Raw genomic sequence first — 19335 nt, forward strand, 5'->3', positions numbered from 1 at the left:
ATCTAATAAAATTGAAAATTATTATGGAAGATATTATATCAGAAGTCAGTAAAATGGCACAAACTTTCTCAAGTTAGAAGTGTAAATTAATAGTAAAAGAAAATTTTATCAACAAAAAAAAATAATTCTAAAAACAAACTTTTCCCCCTGTGTTATGATGATAACTGTAAATATATAGCGACTAAAGTTATTTATATCTAAATCACATTCGACACAAGATATCAAGCAAGAAAATTTGTCTGTAGATTGTATTCATACCTTTAAAAATGAAGTCTGTTAAAATACTAATGTATTTCTTATTTCTAAAAGGCATACCCAAGTCTAATGGCAGTAGAGGAGAAAAATGTTTTACATCCCGTGACTGTGGATATATTAGACCTCCATGCGTTGCAGAATGTCGTCGACACGAATGCATTGGTAGCGCCATTTGCATTTCAAACATGAAATGCTGTTGTATGATTTGTACCAATTAATATCAATTTTGAATAGATTATTTCATTTAATTTGCGCTGCTATTTCTATCGATGAAAGATTTTTTTTTACATTTTACTGCCCTTTTGTGAGCCTTATCTTTCATTTTGTAGAATTAGCCATTGAAAATGATATTAGTGTCATTATTAAAAGGCCTTTCTTCTGTTTAATAATATTATACTTTATATCAGGTTCTTGTTTAAGAAATAATTGATGCAAGCTATACTTTATTGTAGTTTTAACATGGGTAGGCATTATATTCGTGATTATTTTTGGCCGAGCGATAGTGAGGCTAAAATGACACGATAATATCAAAAAGAAGATGTGGTATGCTTGCCAATGAGACAACTGTCCACAAGAGACAAAAATGACACAGACAACCTTAGGTCACCGTACGGCCTTCAACAATGAGCAAAGCCCATACCACATAGTCAGCTAAAAAAGGCCCCGATCAGACAATATAAAACAATTCAAACGAGAAAAAAATCGGTCTTATTTATATAAAAAAATTTAACGAAAAACAAATATATAACACACAAACAAACAACAACAACTGAATTAAAGGCTCCTGACTGAGGACAGGCACATACATAATGCCTATACATATATCGGTGATTTGTTGTTTATTATGTTATTAAACAGACCTTTATCATGTGTGTGTACATTAAAGTAAAAAAAACAAAAAACTGAAAACAAATGCATTTATTTGAGAAATCTGTGTCTTCTTTTCTTCTGTCTTTTCAGGAACCACAGTAGTTCTTTATGCTGTAACTTGCTTTCTACATTTTATTGTTTCAAAAGTAAAGAAAACTGCAGATCACCAGTATCAAATTGGACCTTGTGATTCAAGAGAAACAATAATTCAAAACATTTGTTTTCCAAATGTGTGTATCAGTATATCAAGACATAACATGGCGTCAGTTTTCATTTTGTGAATTTTCCATTTATTCATTTTGTATATCCAACAATGCATTATATTGGTTTTATAGTTGATCCACGGAAATGGAACACTTTGGCAAGGGATTGTCATCTTCATGATTTATTTATTCTTCTTTTTAGCTATTTTTTTTTACCGTGAAAAGCAACTAAAAATACCACTGTTTAGAAAAGAAGTATATTTGACGTTGGTGGCGTTGATGTCGGCACATTATTTGTGATGTAAACGTTACTATCTTAGTAACGTTAAAGATGTCACCAAGTCGAAAGATGTATGCCACTGTATTCATTTTGATGCTTTCAAATTTGTTTGCTTGCCGTCCGATAGATTTCAGTATAGTAAAGCCTAAAGGATCGTCCAGTAATTAAATGGGATGTGTTTAGGTAAGAGTTTCTAATTTTTAAAAGTATTTGAAAATGGGGGGAAAAATCATAATCTTGTTACGGTATATTTATGAGTTAAATTTTCTTTCCATATGAATTAAAAAAAAAAAAAAAAAAATTAGCATGATAAATAGTAGTAATTGCGTTTTGAAAAAAACAAAATTGAAGAAAAACAAAACATTATACATTTGTGTTGCTTTGTGTATTATTAATATATTTTTATTTTTTTTACAATTTTCATTTCTTTCCTCACAGCTTTAAGTGTTGTTGGCAAATTACAACTTAAGTATGTGCTCTGTATCCTGGCCACATATTTCATATTTACCCTTCTAAAGGAGCAGTTGACCAACTCTAAGTTACTGAAAGGTTTGTATGGCTAGAATATTGTTTTATGATTGTTTAGTTGTAAGAAAGTAAACGTGGCGTTTTAATAACCAAAGTCTTGATACGCCTGCACCTAATGAAAACTTAAGAGATGGAACAACAACTTTATTGTCGTTCTTCATGCCAAGGCAAAGCTTAAACCTTCAATGCGTAGAAAAGGTTTATATACCCTATCGAAATTAAAGAAGGAACCCAGCACTTCTATTAGTACATGGAATTTTCGGCTAAATGTCAACATCCCAACATTAAATTTAAAAAAAAACTACGATGCAGGGAAGGGGGGTTACGGAGTATTATCTTTTAAAAAACACAATATCAGTCTTAGATATCGTAAAGTACTGTCAAAATACAATAATTTTGATGTTCTTTTAATTTGATTTATTTGCAGAAATGAGAGTTTTACACAATATATCAAAACAAAAACAATGGCAAATTGATGAATCTAATGATGAAATGAATGGTAAGTTTTCAGGTAAAATATACAAAACAGACATATTGTAGCTGAATATGCAGCATTAGCTTTGATAATTTTTGTCTCTTGTGAAGAGTTTTCTCATCGGCACTCATACAATATCTTTTTTATTATACAGTTGGTGTCTCACACATTTTCCTCTTAGATTTAACAAAAGGTAAGCGCGTGTTACCAATATCTTTTTGGCAGTCTACAACTTATCTTTTCTTAAACTGTTAAGAAAAATCAAAGTACTGAAGTACTGAATATCGGATGAATATTTATAGGGGTATCCATAGGAAAAATGAATTTAAAACAAGCGATAAGGAATGATATTTTGCACTAGATAATGTCCGCGGATCTATAATTTTCATAGATCGGTTGAAAACCAAAAACTGATTTGCATAATGGAAATTTAGGCGATACCCATACATCGGTATGACCTCACGGTCATTTCGATGAAAAAAAAACCAGTTCAGTACGGACTTACAAAGACTCTTTAGCGAATGATATGTGTAAAGAGCCTCTTTCTATTCTTTTTTTTTTATCCTTTAATCATGCTTCGATGGATTTAATGCATGTTATGTTTTTATTACGTTTGGGTTTTCAATGACGTCCAAAATATTTGCTGAAAAATACTTTTAAATTTGGAGTCGAGACTGACCTGATATTATAAATATGGCCTGATTGTCACTGATGAGACAACTTTCCAAAATATACAAAAATGACGTTGATTCAAAAAGTTGTATGTCAACGTAATGCCTTCATCAATGAGTAAAACCATGGTTAGATATTTGTTCTTTAGTGCATGCCAAGTCATACAATTAACTGTCGCCGTTTCGTTTTATTGATAGAAAAGCACGTTTTATTAAATATTTAGTTGAAGAGTGCTTCATAAAAAACTTACATATTTAAGTTGAATCGCCATTACAGCTGTAAGTTTTTTTTAAATACTACAAAAGACTAGTGGGGGGGGGGGGGAGGGGATCAAATTTTCATAACTATATTGTGTCAATAGGATTATCCTCTCCTTTGGCGACTACTAAAAAAACAGAACCACCAGAACTCAAGACATCCTTCAACACTTACAGCAATTTTTTTAATTAAACAAGACGAAAGACTTTACGCTGAAAATAAATAAGCACATGCGATTAACAGTTGGAAAACAACAATTAATGACCAAACAAGAAAACTGAGAAGTCTAAACAAAGCCCTTTTAAATCTGAAAGATAAAACTGTTGCCGTAGAGAAAATCCAAAGAACTGGGCTCTACGCTGGTAAGTGTTTGTATATTTGCAAATATTTTCGAAACCAATTATCAAAACAAATCAATTAATGTTTGTGTGCTCAATGTCCAGTAGCCAATATTTCATGATGTGACACTTGCTGATAAAGAATATAGTTTGAACTAGTTTAATGTGTGTTACTTAAAGACTCTTTCGGCAATTCATGATACATTTTGTAACAGTTACCTTATGTGCCATGTATATATTAGATGATGAGAAACAATTCACGGATACATAACAAGTTATTCTCAGGCCATGGCGTCAGTTTTTATTTTGTGAATTTTCCATTTATTTATTTTGTATATCCAATAACGCATCATATTGGTTTTAGAGTTGATCCACGGAAATGGGACACTCTTGGCTAGAGATTGTCATCGTCATGATTTATTTATTCTTCTTTATAGCTATTTTATTTTTTACCGTGAAAAGCAACTAAAAATACCACTATTTAGAAAAGAAGTATATTTGACGTCGGTGGCGTTGCTGTCGGCACATTATTTGTGATGTAAACGCTACCATCTTAGTAACGTTAAAGATGTCAGCAAGTCGAACGATGTATGCCGCTGTATTTATTTTGATGCTTTCAAATTTGGGTGCTTGCCGTCCGATAGATTTCAGTATAGTGAAGGATCGTTCAGTAATTAAATGGGATGTGTTTAGGCAAGAGTTTCTAATTTTAAGTATTTGAAAATTGGGTAAAAATCATAATCTTGTTACGGTATATTTATGAGTTAAATTTTCTTTTCAAAATGAATTTAAAAAAAAAGATTTTTGCTAAACCTTCCTTGATAAATAGTAGTAATTGTGTTTTTGAAAAACCAAGATTGAAGAAAAAACAAAACATTATACATTTATGTTGCTTTGTGTATTATCAATATGTATTTTTTTTTTACAATTTTCTCACAGCTTTAGTGTTGTTCACAAATTACAACTTAAGTATGTGCTCGGTATCCTGGCCACATATTTTATATTAACCCTTTAAAAGTGTCCTGTACCAAGTCAGGAAGATGGCCATTTTTATATTATTGTTCGTTTCTGTGTGTGTTGCATTTTAACGTTGAGTCGTTTGTGTTTTCTCTTATTTTTGAGATATTGAGATAAGACGTGGCACGGTACTTGTCTATCCCAAATTCATGTATTTGGTTTGCATTTTATATTTGTTATTCTCGTGGTGTTTTGTCTGATGCTTGGTCCGTTTCGGTGTTGTGTCGTTGTTCTCCTCTTATTATTAATGCGTTTCCCTCGGTTTTAGTTTGTTACCCCGATTTTGTTTTTTGTCCATGGATTTATGAGTTTTGAACAGCGGTATACTACTGTTGCCTTTATTCAAAGGAGCAGTTAACCGACTAAAAGTTACTGAAAGGTTTGTATGGCTAGAATATTGTTTTATAATTGTTTAGTTGTAAGAAAGTATACGTGGCGTGTTAATAACCAAAATCTTGACACGCATGCACCTAATGAACGCTCAAGAGATGGAACAACTTCTTTATTGGGCTAAATGTCAACATCCCGACATTAAATTAAAAAAAAAGTACGATGCAGGGAAGGGGGGTTACGGAGTATTATCTTTAAAAAAAAAACCCTATATCAGTCTTAGATATCAAAGTACTGTCAAAATACAATAATTTTGATGTTGTTTTCATTTGATTTATTTCCAAAATGAGAGTTTTACACAATATGTCAAAACATAGACAATGGCAAATTGATGAATCTAATGATGAAATGAATGGTAAGTTTTTAGGTAAAATATACCAAACAGACATATCGTAGCTGAATATGCAGCATTAGCTTTGATCATTTTTGTCACTTGTGAAGAGTTTTCTCATCGGCACTAATACAATATCTTTTTTATTCTACAGTTGGTGTCTCACACATTTTCCTCTTAGATTTAACAAAAGGTAAGCGCGTGTTACCAATATCTTTTTGGCAGTCTACAATTTATCTTTTCTTAAACTGTTAAGAAAAATCAAAGTACTGAAGTACTGAATATCAGATGAATATGTATAGGGGTATCCATTTGAAAAATGAATTTAAAACAAGCGATAAGTACCGATTATCAGGTTATCTGCATGTTGATATCGTAAAATATCAGCTGCGAGACATAATATGAAGCTTTTTGTCGAGTGAGCGTAGCGAACGAGATCAAAAAGCCTTCATATTATGTCATATTATGTATAATTAATGAAAAATGTGCCTTTGTTTGGTTTCCTTTTAAATGATGATATCAAATTTGTTATCCTTTGTGTAAATAATTTGAATTTTTTCTTAAAGATCTCGACGAATTTTTAAAGTAAAATAGTTATCAAAAGCTGTGAAAATTGATGGAAATGGTCTGTATTTATATCATATGATGGATGTCTCCAAAAGCCCACTACGATTAGTCTATTTATACTTTATGTTTTAAAGAAAAATAAGTTATTTCATTAGATAGAAAATACAGGTTGCTTTTATATTTGCACTCTACGTAAATGCTCCTTCGAATTTATCGTTAACGGTAATGTATACTCATTTTCGAAATTTAGCTTTAAATATGTGCTTTTATTTTCAAACAGCTGAACGAATAAAAAAGACAGCTAAGAACCTCCATCGCCAGATAAGAATTGCCCCAGATATACTTGAAAACTCCTCAAGGCTTATGAATTTAAAAGGTAAATAGTTTTTTGAACGATCTGACGCCATTATGATATAAAAAAAGAAGATGGGGCATGATTGCCAATGAGATAACTACCTTATACACAAGTGACCAAATGACACAGAAATGAACTTTTATTGGTCATCGTTTGGCCATTATCAATGAGCAAGTCCATATTGCATAGTCAGCTATAAAAGGTACCGAAATGACAAATGTAAAACAATTCAACCTGAAAAATAACGGCTTAATCAGTTACGTGCAAAATAATGAACAAACAACAACAACTGGATTACAGTGTTTTAAAGTAGCACAATACAAAGATTTTACAACTCCAACTTCCAAGTTTTAAAATGCTGTAACTTTCTTAATAATGATTGGAAATTTATAAAAGTGGTAGTTATGGATAGCTAACAGACTACTCTTTCAAATTAATGTAATGTTAGTATTATGCAACAATTATGTAACCATTTATAATGTTAACTGTGTCTAAAATATTTTTAACCAAATTTCCACTTTCAATTGAAATTAGCTTCTGCATACATGTAGGTATTCCTAGAGGGTTGATTTTATTATATGTGGTTCCTATGGCCATCGTCTACAAAAGGGTGGTTCAGATTTCAAATTCGAATTGAACATTGTTTTCTTTTATGTGGTAAGGATGATTACACTAATTAAAGATTTATGACAGAATAGAATACCATAGGGACAATTTGAGACACCCTTTTGAAGCCCATGATGTGTTGATTAAGATTTCGTTAATTTTTTTTGTATAGTTAAAGAGATAACAGAGCAAAATTCATTCAAGTGAACTGGCCGAGATTTTGCCACTAATTACGTAATTATATATTAAATGATTACATAATAATTGCACAATAAAAATATTGCATCCATTTAAAAGATTAATCTTTTATTTTTCTATATATACCTCTCTTATGATTTTTTTTATGCATTCATAAGAAAGTCACCATTTTAAATGTTAGTGATTGGAAGTAAACAAATCTTTGTATGTGCTACCTTAACTGGACAACATAAGAATATATTATAAAAGTCATGTGAAAAGGCTGAACTCATCTGATCGATACAAAGTGGACGTGGATGGGTATTTTTGTATTCCCACAACAAAACGACATTAAGGAGTATACCTATTTTTTAATAACTCTAATAATAAATATGTTTTTTTTTCTTTAAAATTTGACGGTCATGAACTGCAATTTGAATTTTAACAAGTAAAAAATTGTGGGTTAGTCCAAAGATTCAATGAGATTAATACTCATAAACAGAGAACAAACCAAAAAGATTTAGCGAAACAGCATTTAAAGACATATAAAGTTTTCATATCTAGCACTACATATAATTGTGTATAGCGTATGCCTTTTGTTAACTGCCCATGATAACAATGTTACTTAACGTTTACTTTATTTTACTTTTTTACAGGATTACCAATCAATTGTAAAAGTGGCAACAGTCACGAACTTTGAACTATTTTCCTGACTTTCTTTCTCTATTTTCACTAACGTTCATATATAGATTATTTTACTGAATTTGCAATTTGTTTCTTGTTAAAGATAAAGTCAACGCTTATTGGTTTTATTTAGATCGATTTAAAACGGGGTCTAAGACAAATAGAAAAGCAATCATATGATTTATCGAAGTAAACACTGTTTTAGAATATCAACATAAAAAAATAAAGATTAGGACGGGTATAAATGCACGTAACCTACTTTCAGAACGACTCTTTTTTGTATTTCCTAGAGAATAACATGAACAGAAGATTTTGATTCAAAGCGTCGCTCAAAATACAACAGATGTTTCAACTTTAATCGCGGCTTCACAAATGTTCACAGAATATTATAATTACGAGAATCAAAAGGCAGAAACAGAAACACGCGTACAACCCAGGTTCTTCAAAATTAGAAAATAGCTTGATACAAAATTTCAATCCTGGAATATATTTGATGCGATTATTTACTTAAAAAGCGAAAAAAAAAAGAACTATATTATAATATGTATTATACCGTTTCCTATTGCCTGTGCTTTTATGTTCCTCTTGTTTCCTAACTAATCGTAATATAAATGTTGAGGGTTGGAATCTTTAATATAAAACTAAGCTTACCTCGCACGTAAAATGCCTAAGTTAGGAACCTCCTCGGGACTGTCATGGTCATATCAATATGTTTTTTTTTTCATTCGAATTATTTAAATCGATGGCAGATCTTTGAAATGCTATGTCCAGAGAACATATTTTTAGCTCATTATGTTTAGTAATTGGGGTTTATCTCCATTGAAAAATGCAACGAATGTTGTTTTTTCTTATTTGGTTAAATAAATCTTTAAATTTCAAATATAAAAAAAAGATGTGGTATAATTGCCTATGACACAACTCTCCACAAGAGATCAAAAGACACATAAATTAACAACTATAGGTCATCGTACTGTCTCCAACAATGAGCAAAGTCCATACCGAATACATAGCTAAAAAACAATTTAATAACGTGAAAACTAACGGTCTAATTTATGTTAAGAATGATGAAAATCAAATATATTACACCCCAGCAAACGACAACCATTTAATTACAGGCTTCTGACTTGAGAGACAGAAATATACATACAGGACGTGGCGGGGTAAAACATGTTAGCGGGATCCCAACCCTCCTCTTACTTTGGACAGTGGTGTAACAGTACAACATAAGAACGAACTGTAAAAATCAGTTGATAAAGGCTTAACTCATCTGATAAATACAAATATATATATATATATACATTTAACAAAAAACACGTGTCCGGGTACTTGTATATCCCAACAACAAAAAGACACTAAGAACTGATCTTCAAGTACTCACAGTTACTGAAAGCTAGTTCATAGCCACTCACAACTAATACAAAAAATCATGCATCTGAGATTAAAGAATTAAACAGTACACATTTAAATTCTAATTACTTTAGTGTAAAGACGTCATTAACAGTAAGAGAAAAACATGACCTTGCGCAGTGTCCAGATACAGATAACGACATTATGTAGATCCATGAATGTGTATTTGTTTGTATCAATAATATTAAGTCTGCTATTAATTTATTACGTTACACACAGTTCTGCAAAGTAGGGATAAAATATATAAAAAGAACAAATTTGTGGGTTGTAGTAGAATAGGTTTATGCATGCTTCAAGAGAAATAAAGGCAACAGTAGTATACCGCTGTTCAAAACTCCATGGACAAAAATCAAAATCGGGGTAAAAAACTAAAACCGAGGGAAACGCATTAAATATGAGAGGAGAACAACGACACAACACTGAAATGTAACACACACAGAAACGGACCAAGCATCAGACAAAATCCCATGAGAATAACAAATATAACATCAAAAACAAATAGAGTGGGGTGCGCATATTCGCCGGGGACACAATTTCGCCGTTTTGTAATTTTGAGTTGTAAATACTTCAAAAGATGGCTGAAATGGAAGAAATATGCCGGTAACTAAGATTTTTATAACAAATATTATTTTATTTTAAACTACGACAAAATTGCAGCACTTTCCGCAAAGGACCGAAAAACGGATAACGATTTTCTGCCAATTTATTGAATGAATAACAATATTTCAAAGAAGTATTTCTTAGTAAATCTTTGATTGATTGCCCTAAATTTCAGTTATGTACACCTTTAAAATGTCTGCTATTGCCATCTATAATGAATTGATTTGAAAAATTTTGTTTAAAGATGCAGTTATTTGGGTTTAAATGGACGTATACAAACGGCGAATATGTGTCCCCCATTGACAAAACATCAGGCAATTTCAAGCACCCTTTAATTTAACTTTTCAGATGATTATTTTCATTCAAACACGTTTTCAAGCTTAAAAATATTTTGCATTTGAAGTTATCTTCATATAGAAATATCAGTATACTTCAAAAACATATAGACCTAAACATAAACTGTAGAAAACATGGAAAGATATGGCGAAAATGAGCACCCCACTCTACATGAATTTGAGATAGAAAAGTACCGTGCCACGTCTTATCTTAATATCTCAAAAATAAGAGAAAACAAACGACGCAACGTTAAAATGTAACACACAGAAACGAACAATAATATAACAATGGCCATCTTCCTGGCTTGGTACAGGGCATTTTTAAAGGGAAAAAAATGGTGGCTTGAACCTAGTTTTGTGGCATGCTAAACATCGCACTTAAAGGGCAATGTTAAATACAACACCGAAACGACAACATAATATTACAGGACTACAATACAAATACATAGAACATATTAGACAAAGAAACACATGATTAACAGACAACAAAAAAGCATCAGGTTTAAAATTCAATAGGCCAAAAACGCGCCTCGTCCACACAAGACTCACCAGTGACGCCTAGATATAAAACATGGAAAGTGAATAAAAGTACAAAGTTGTACAGCACTGAAGATAAAAATTGAAAAAGGTTGTGCCAAATACGTCGTTTTTAAGCTTGGGATAAGAACATCCTTATTACTTAGAACAATTAATGCTATTGCAAACAGTAAATTTTATCAAATGAATATGAAAGAGATATACATAATGAAACTGAAGCATTAACTACTTACAGAAAACTAAACCCGAATACATAATGTAAGACCAACACAGAATAGACACACCCGATTCAGTCCTGCCTCAACGCAATAAATCATAAAAATGACGTCACAAACGATGGCGAAAAGGCACAAACATTACGCAACATTTGAATTTACCAAATTTAGAAACAGCATGACGTCACATATGAAAACTATAATTCAAAAGTAAGATAGAATTAGGATTGATTTAAGATTATATTAGAACTAAATACTGATATTACATTTAAACACAATGCAAATTGCAATACTTACTAATAGCAATTAACTATAATAATATATATGTCCAGTTTGTTATGAATCCAACTTCAAACGTAAAGTATCGTACAAAATTAGATTTAATAAATGAAGGCGGTGATTAATTTTTCTTTCCATAACACATAAATATAATAAAAAAGACATCAACATATTTGACAAAATCCGATGAGAATTACAAAATATAACATTAAACATTTAAACTAAATACATGAATTTGGGATAGACAAGTACCGTAACACGTCTTATAGTAATGCGAATTCACATTCAGCAAAACAGTCACAATCGGGAATAAGTCACGTTTGGTAATTAAAAGATTACACGACATAATGACAAACCACAATCTACATTTGAACAGAGTGGACGTGGCTTGGTACTTGTATATCCCAACAAGAGAACGACAATGAGAACAGATCTGAAAGTACTCACAGCTACTTCAAAGCAACTCACAACTAATGAAAAAAAATCATGCATCTGAGACTAAAGTTTCAATCAGTACACACCCGAAATCTAATGGATTTAGTGTAAAGACGTCATAATCAGTCAAAGAAAAACATGACCTTGTGCAATGTCCAGATACAGGTATTGACATAATGTAGATCCATGAATGTGTACATGTATGTAACAACAATAATTACAATTGATCAAGTTAATTTATATCTCGGGTGAGCTTCCTTCACAACAATATAAAATGTGGAAATTTTTGGAAGGAGTTAAAGAATAAGTGAAAATCAAAAGGAAAATCGAAAGTGACAAAAGGAAATGCAAATACCAAAAATCATGTGAAAAAGATCGCGAATGGTTGAATTATATAGTAGATCGGAATTTAATGAACTGTACAACATGTTCATTATGTTTCACACTGAAGATATAGCATTATTTGATTTGGTCCCGGCTATTGAAATGTGGAATATTTCTGGACAGCGCTCATGACGACATAGTCAGGTACCCTATGGTTTTCGTGAGGATTGCGATGACGTGGAAGACAATGTTGATATTTTTTCTGTCCTTGTTCCTGATTTTGATAAAGAAAATCATTGAGATTATTAAAGGTTTTATCAAAATCAGAATCAAGATTATCCCTTTGTTCCTGTCTAACTTATGTAAACGAAAGCATAAAAATAAAATTAAACAGCTATCATTTATATTAGTGTTTGTCAAATGAATGTCGTTTCAAAAGGACCAGTAGATTTGGAGCCGGACCAGTCGAGTTTTCAGTCCACTGGTCCGGCTGGCCAGTACACTAAAAAGCTAAAATTCGACCCCTGGGTAGCAGTAAATTTTAGTACGTTGTAGTATGTTACATCATCAATTTGCCACTACTTCACAGTCTTGTGAAGAAAAACATATTATCAAAGACAGTGTGTTAAAAATTTGAGACAGCGACTTGAACTATTCAGGTCTCAAACTAACATATTCTAGAAGAAAAGGAAAGACGGTAAATTTGACGGAAAGTTGTGGAAAAGGACCTAGAGTGACCAAATCCTCAAAAATTATAGACAACATTTCAAATATTTGTGCAATGAAAGTATTTTTTTTAGTTCATTTGCTAAATGTCACCTAATGTCAAAGTGGCTCTTGTCATTTGTTGTTGTAAACTATTTAAAAAGCTTATCTTCAGGAGATTTATATTTTGGCTGAAAACCTGGTGGAAAAGCTCCTTTTGTTATTAAAACTAAAGCGTTTTCATAATTAGTTTACAACAATGATAGCTGCAGAAAAACAATGATAGGCAAATATGTCATGAAGAAACTAAAGTGTTTCTTGTTTAAATCTTCATCATTAAATATCTTGAAAGTCTTAAAGTGTAGAATGAATCATTGTATTATTTACTACCCTTATCATCAATTTCAACCAAATTTCTAAATTTATCCTTCGTAAATTTAAAACTAAATGTAATACTGAATTATTTTGTATATTATGCTCTTGCCAAGTGTAATTATAAATATACATCATTATAAATTGTGCTAGATCTTCTGTTTGGAAGTAATGCATTATTGGAAATATTCGAATGAAACTTTTAACTATGCTGGACAACTTTATGAGGATATAAAAAAGAAGATGTGGTATAATTGCCAATGAGACAACTATCCACAAAAGACCAAAATGACACAGACATTAACAACTTAGGTTACCGTACGGCCTTCAACAATGAGCAAAGCCCATACCGCATAGTCAGCTATAAAAGGCCCCGACAAGACAATGTAAAACAATTTAAACGAGAAAACTATCGGCCTTATGAGGATGTTTATATTGTTAGGTAAGGCTCCCACAGGGATATCAGTTCTTTTATAGAAGGTCTTTTGTTAATGTACCTTGAACATCTTCACGTCTATCAATAAAACATTTTTTTTTCATTTGGATCTGCAATCCTCTTCAACTTTGTTTCAGGGTTTATTGACTTGATTAATGTTTATGTCCAACAATGTAACCTTGACCTTCATTATGGTGTTCATTTAGTTTCAGCATATACATGTATGAGGTGTGTTTTTGTTGTTGTTTTTTTTCTATTTCCTATACTTATGTTTAACCGTCATTGTTTTATATTGGTACTGTACAGACGAAATGGACAAAGATTATTCAATTTGAAGAGTCAAAAATTAGTTTAATGGTTCATTAAATTCAAAATAGATAATAGCCATTCATTAAATAAAACATGAAATATTTTGAAAGTTAGTACTAGTGACATCCTCTTGAAAAAATTCTGCATTCGCGCCTGTTTGCTGGAGAATATAGATATCAGAAGATGTGGTATGAGTACCAATAAGAAACTCTCAATATAAGTCATAATTTGTAAAAGAAATCTATTATAGGTCAGAGTTCCGTCTTCAACTAGGAGCCTTTTTCAATGATAAGTAGGTGACATTAATGGCAACATGTTTATGGAATGTTCAATGACTTATTTTATATTATATAAACAGTCTATCTAGTTTGTAATTACATTATAGTGCAAATATATAAAAACCAAATTTTATTATAATTTTAAATCCAATGCTAGTATGTATTTAGTTATTTGCATGTACTTTACCAATTATTATAATTTTTTTCTTAAATAGTATGATTCATAATTTATTGCATTTAAAAATAATAGAATTCTGATATAAATATATGCAAATTCTCATGTATCTTTTTTCATGCGTAATGTTTCGTGAAGGATTAATAATTTTAATACCCTATTTATAAGTTAAAGGGGTTTTTAATGTAAATGTCATACTGTGAACTGACTGCACAATTATTCAACTCGACTTCAAATCGTACTTTTTATTGACACATTATATTAGTACATATACATAATTTGTTTAGAAATAGGCTACACAAGTAGCTTTTTTATTTGTGTTGTCGGGATATACAAGTACCTGGTCACGTCCACTTTTATTTTGGTCAATCTGATGAGTTAAGCATTTTTAAACTGATTTGTATAGTTCGTTCTTATGTTGTGCTGTTATACTACTGTCCCATGTTAGGGGGAGTATTGGGATCCCACTAACATGCTTAACCCCGCCACATTATTTAAGGATGTGCCTGTCCAAAGCCAGGAGCCTGTATTTCAGTGGGTGTCGTTTGTTTATGTTAAACATATGTTTTTCGTTCATTTTTTTTTATATAAATAAGCCCGTTAGTTTTCTCGTTTGAATTGTTTTACATTGTCACATCGGAGCCTTTTATAGCTGACTATGCGGTATGGGCTTTGTTTATTGTTGAATAATACGGTGATCTATAGTTGTTAATGTCAGTGTCATTTTGGTTTCTTGTGGACAGTTGTCTCATTGGCAATCATACCACATCTTCTTTTGTTATATTTGAGGATTCTTCGTTTTCAATGTAAAATAAAAATTCTGAATTTCCAATACCTTTGAATTTGAGTACATCCGGATGAAAAATGTAATGCTGCAGCTTTTTTTAAATGAAATAATAGTTATCAAAAGTACCAGGATTATAATTTTATACGCCAGACAAAACATTTGTTTTTAAATCCCTCAATATTTCCGGACATTTTCGAAGTAGTTTGATTGAAGAACACTACGTGATTAATTTTGCTCATAGAACTTTGTACATAAGAGTTTCCGAAAATTTGTACTTTTGTACGCCAATAACTAACGCTCAATTCTCAATATATGCTGAAGCTGCATTAATCAAACACTTATCAATCAATCACTGTTTTCTTTCTAGCGCAGCAGAAAAAGTTATGGCGCCCGTCATCTTTATTTATCTATAGACAATATTTGTTAAGTGTCTTTAAATATCAGCTGTTTTTGTACGAGTCTAGGAAACGAGGTGTTTGCGAGCTACTGCACCTGTTTTGAGCCGAGTAAAGATACAACTGATATTTAAAGACCCTTAACAATTATTGTCTTTATCCTACAATTTATTCTGTATATTTTTTGTGTTTTGAAAGACACAAAAACACATGATTAGCTTTTATTTTCGATTTGAAATCCCTTGAAGCCCGTGTAGAAATACGATTTAGCATAGCGATATATGTAGGGTTGTATCTGTACAATATAACACCCAATTGCAGGATAAAATAAATTATTCATGCAACCCATAGATTTGTTGGATTTTTTTTACATGGTCGTTGATGTATTTTACAATCAGTCTGAGTAAAATAATACTCATTTGCTTGCCCATTTTTTTCACCAATAATATACATAAATCAAATTTGAATCACGGATAGTCTTTATTTTTGATAAATTAGTGTGCCGGCCGGAGTACGGCAGGTAATGAACGTCAAAACAATCTAGTTCGCCTATCAAAGATGTAAATGAGCCATGCATGTACGTTGAGTTTACAAGACATTACTGCTGTAAAGAAAATGTAATCGGGGGTGTACAGAATTTTACACCGTTGTTGAAATTCGTACACCCTGAGGCGTAGCCGAATGGGTGTATGAATTTTCAACAAAGGTTTTAAGTTATCTTGGTGTAATCAGGGGTGTACAGAACTTTACACCGTTGTTGAAATTCATACACCCTGAGGCGCAGCCGAATGGGTGTATGAATTTTCAACAAAGGTGTCAACTCCGTACAACCCTCATTACACCAAGATAACGAATTTATTTCTTGTGAACAATTCCTTTACTAATTTTGAAACCAGGATGTAGAATTGTAAAAATGGTAATGAAAAATTTCCAGCGTAATAATTTTTTCAATGTCCATGTTGCTGCACAATGTCAAATACTTATTTACCTTATTTTTGGAAAACTGCAGAAAATTTTGGTGTTCTTTAGAGTTTACAAAAAAACTAAATATTTCTTAAATTTTTTATTTTTTTTATTTTAGCATTTTCTTCTTAAAGTCATAAGAAACGAGTGACCGGTGAAAAATAATTTTCTTCCAATTCTTGAACCAATGCATACAAACATCATTAACTTAGTCTTCTGTGCTCGAATTTATCATTTTTTTCTTGTAAATTTCATATAATCATCAATTTTTTTTTCAATCGGTCAGTGTTGTTGTGAAAATATGGCAGGTAATTAAAGTTCGTGTTTTGAAGCCGAAGTTTGACGATTGTCACCTGTTTGTCAACAATTGACGAAAAAAAAACAAAAAAGCATGAAAATTGAGCACGTGTTTAACATGTAAATTCAGATAAAAGTTTATTTTAAGGACATCCATGCGTATTGTGGTCACCGGATTTTTACGAGATGGGTCACACTGAGGTCACCTTGCATACGGAAAATATGTCGGGGGAATTGCTTGCTGGAAGGAAACAATTCAAATAAAGTAAACTTCTTCTAAAAATGAATAAATTAAAGAATTTTCTTCAGAAAAAAGGTTATGTACATAAGTTTTATAATGAAAACTAAACATTGAGTTATAAAAAACATATGCATTATTTTTTTTGATTTGAGGTTTCTTATGACTTTAATATTATTTTTTTTCTCAATTTTACTTTTTTTTTTAAATTTGGCTTAATTTTATATATCCCCGGGTGAACAAGGGTGCGGTGTTATTTACACCGGGGAAGTCAACCAATCAGATTGCAGTAATTTTGCTGCATAAGAAATAACATTGTTTATCCACCTTTAAGTTATCCTTATGTATCATGTCTTACCCGACATATAATGAGTAATCGTTGTCAATACATGAAACACACGTTATCCTCACACTGCAGGAATGAAAGCCAAACTCGTATAGACAATACTTTTTCCCATCTTATGTAAAAAAAAATATGACAATTCGACTTTTACATGTTGAGACATATTAACGTGGGTAATACAATACACCCTTCCTGTAGTACCTAAGTGGGTTTCGGGACTACTTTGAAGAATTGAATGTCTGTTTTTGGAACTTTATTGGGGTGTAAAAGCGTCTACAATCTGTCGATAGCTGTAACTTGGCATTGCACAATGTGATGTTTTTCTCTGGTGGTTTATGACGTCTGTACAATAGATCCTTTGGATGTTGGATGTGTACGGATTGATTGTAAATCTTAGATGAATCAATTTTTTTTATTAGTTGTTAGTGGCTTTGAACTAGCTGTCAGATAACTGCGATTACTCTCAGATCTGTTCATTGTGTCGGGATGTATAAGTACCCGGCCACGTCAACGTGTATTTTTATCTATCTGATGAGTTAAGCCTTTTCAACTGATTTGTATAGTTCGTTCCCATGTTGTTCTGTTATACCACTGTCCCAGGTTAGGGGGAGGGTTGGGATCCCGCTAACATGTTTAACCCCGCCACATTATTTATGTATGTGCCTGTCCTAACTCAGGAGCCTGTAATTCAGTGGTTGTCGTTTGTTTATGTGTTACACATATGTTTTTGGTTCTTTTTTTCATAAATAAGGCCGTTAGTTTTTTTCGATTGAATTGTTTTACATTGTCTAATAGGGGCTTTTTATAGCTGATTATACGGTATGGGCTTTACTCCTTGTTGAAGGTCGTACGGTTACCTTTAGTTAATGTCTGTGTCATTTTGGTCTTTTGTGGATAGTTGTCTCATTTGCAATCATACCACATCTTCTTTTTTATATTGACCGAAGAACATTTAGTTCATTCTTCCGCGCTTCATTCTTAAAATGTGCACACGATCAACGATTTTACCGGTTAACCTATGAAATAATAAAAAGAAGCAATTAATACTTATAATTTCATTTTTTGCTTGGATCATGAAAACACAATTTACATCAAGGTTTTAATTAATTTACCTGAGCACTTCATTATGAGACCTCGTGTCATCATGGATGATACATTTTATTGTGTAATGCAACTGCTTAAGGAATAACACGTGATGTGCACTTAGCCAATCAGAATAATGTATTATAATGAAACATACATGTACATGTTAATGTGAAAAATCCAATAGATTATCTTTAGACAGTTATTTGAATAAAATTATGAATACTGTTAATATCTTCAATTTATATAGATGATGTTCTTTCACTAAATAATTCAAAATTTGGTGACTATGTGGAACGCATCTATCCCATTAAACTAGATATAAAGGATACTACAGATACAGTTAAGTCGGCTTCATATCTTGACTTACATCTAGAAATTGACAATGAGGGTCGATTGAAAACAAAACTTTACAACAAAAGAGATGATTTCAGTTCCCAATTGTGAACTTTCCATTTCTAAGTAGCAACATTCCAGCAGCACCTGCAAACGGGGTATATATCTCCCAATTGATACGATATTCCCGTGCTTGCATTTCCTATCATGACTTTCTTGATAGAGGGTTACTGCTCACAAGGAAGCTATTAAACCAAGAGTTCCAAATGGTGAAGTTGAAATCATCCCTTCGTAAATTTTACGGACGCCATCACGAGTTGGTTGACCGTTATGGAATAACCGTTTCACAAATGATATCGGATATGTTCCTTACGTCGTAACTACAATCCCCTTCCTTTTCATTAATTTGACCTACCGAATTAAGACTATTTACCGGATTTGTAATCGCATAAGCAACACGACGGGTGCCGCATGTGGAGC

This window comes from Mytilus trossulus, chromosome 1 (assembly GCF_036588685.1).
Source record: "Mytilus trossulus isolate FHL-02 chromosome 1, PNRI_Mtr1.1.1.hap1, whole genome shotgun sequence".
Taxonomy (NCBI): Eukaryota; Metazoa; Mollusca; class Bivalvia; order Mytilida; family Mytilidae; genus Mytilus; species Mytilus trossulus.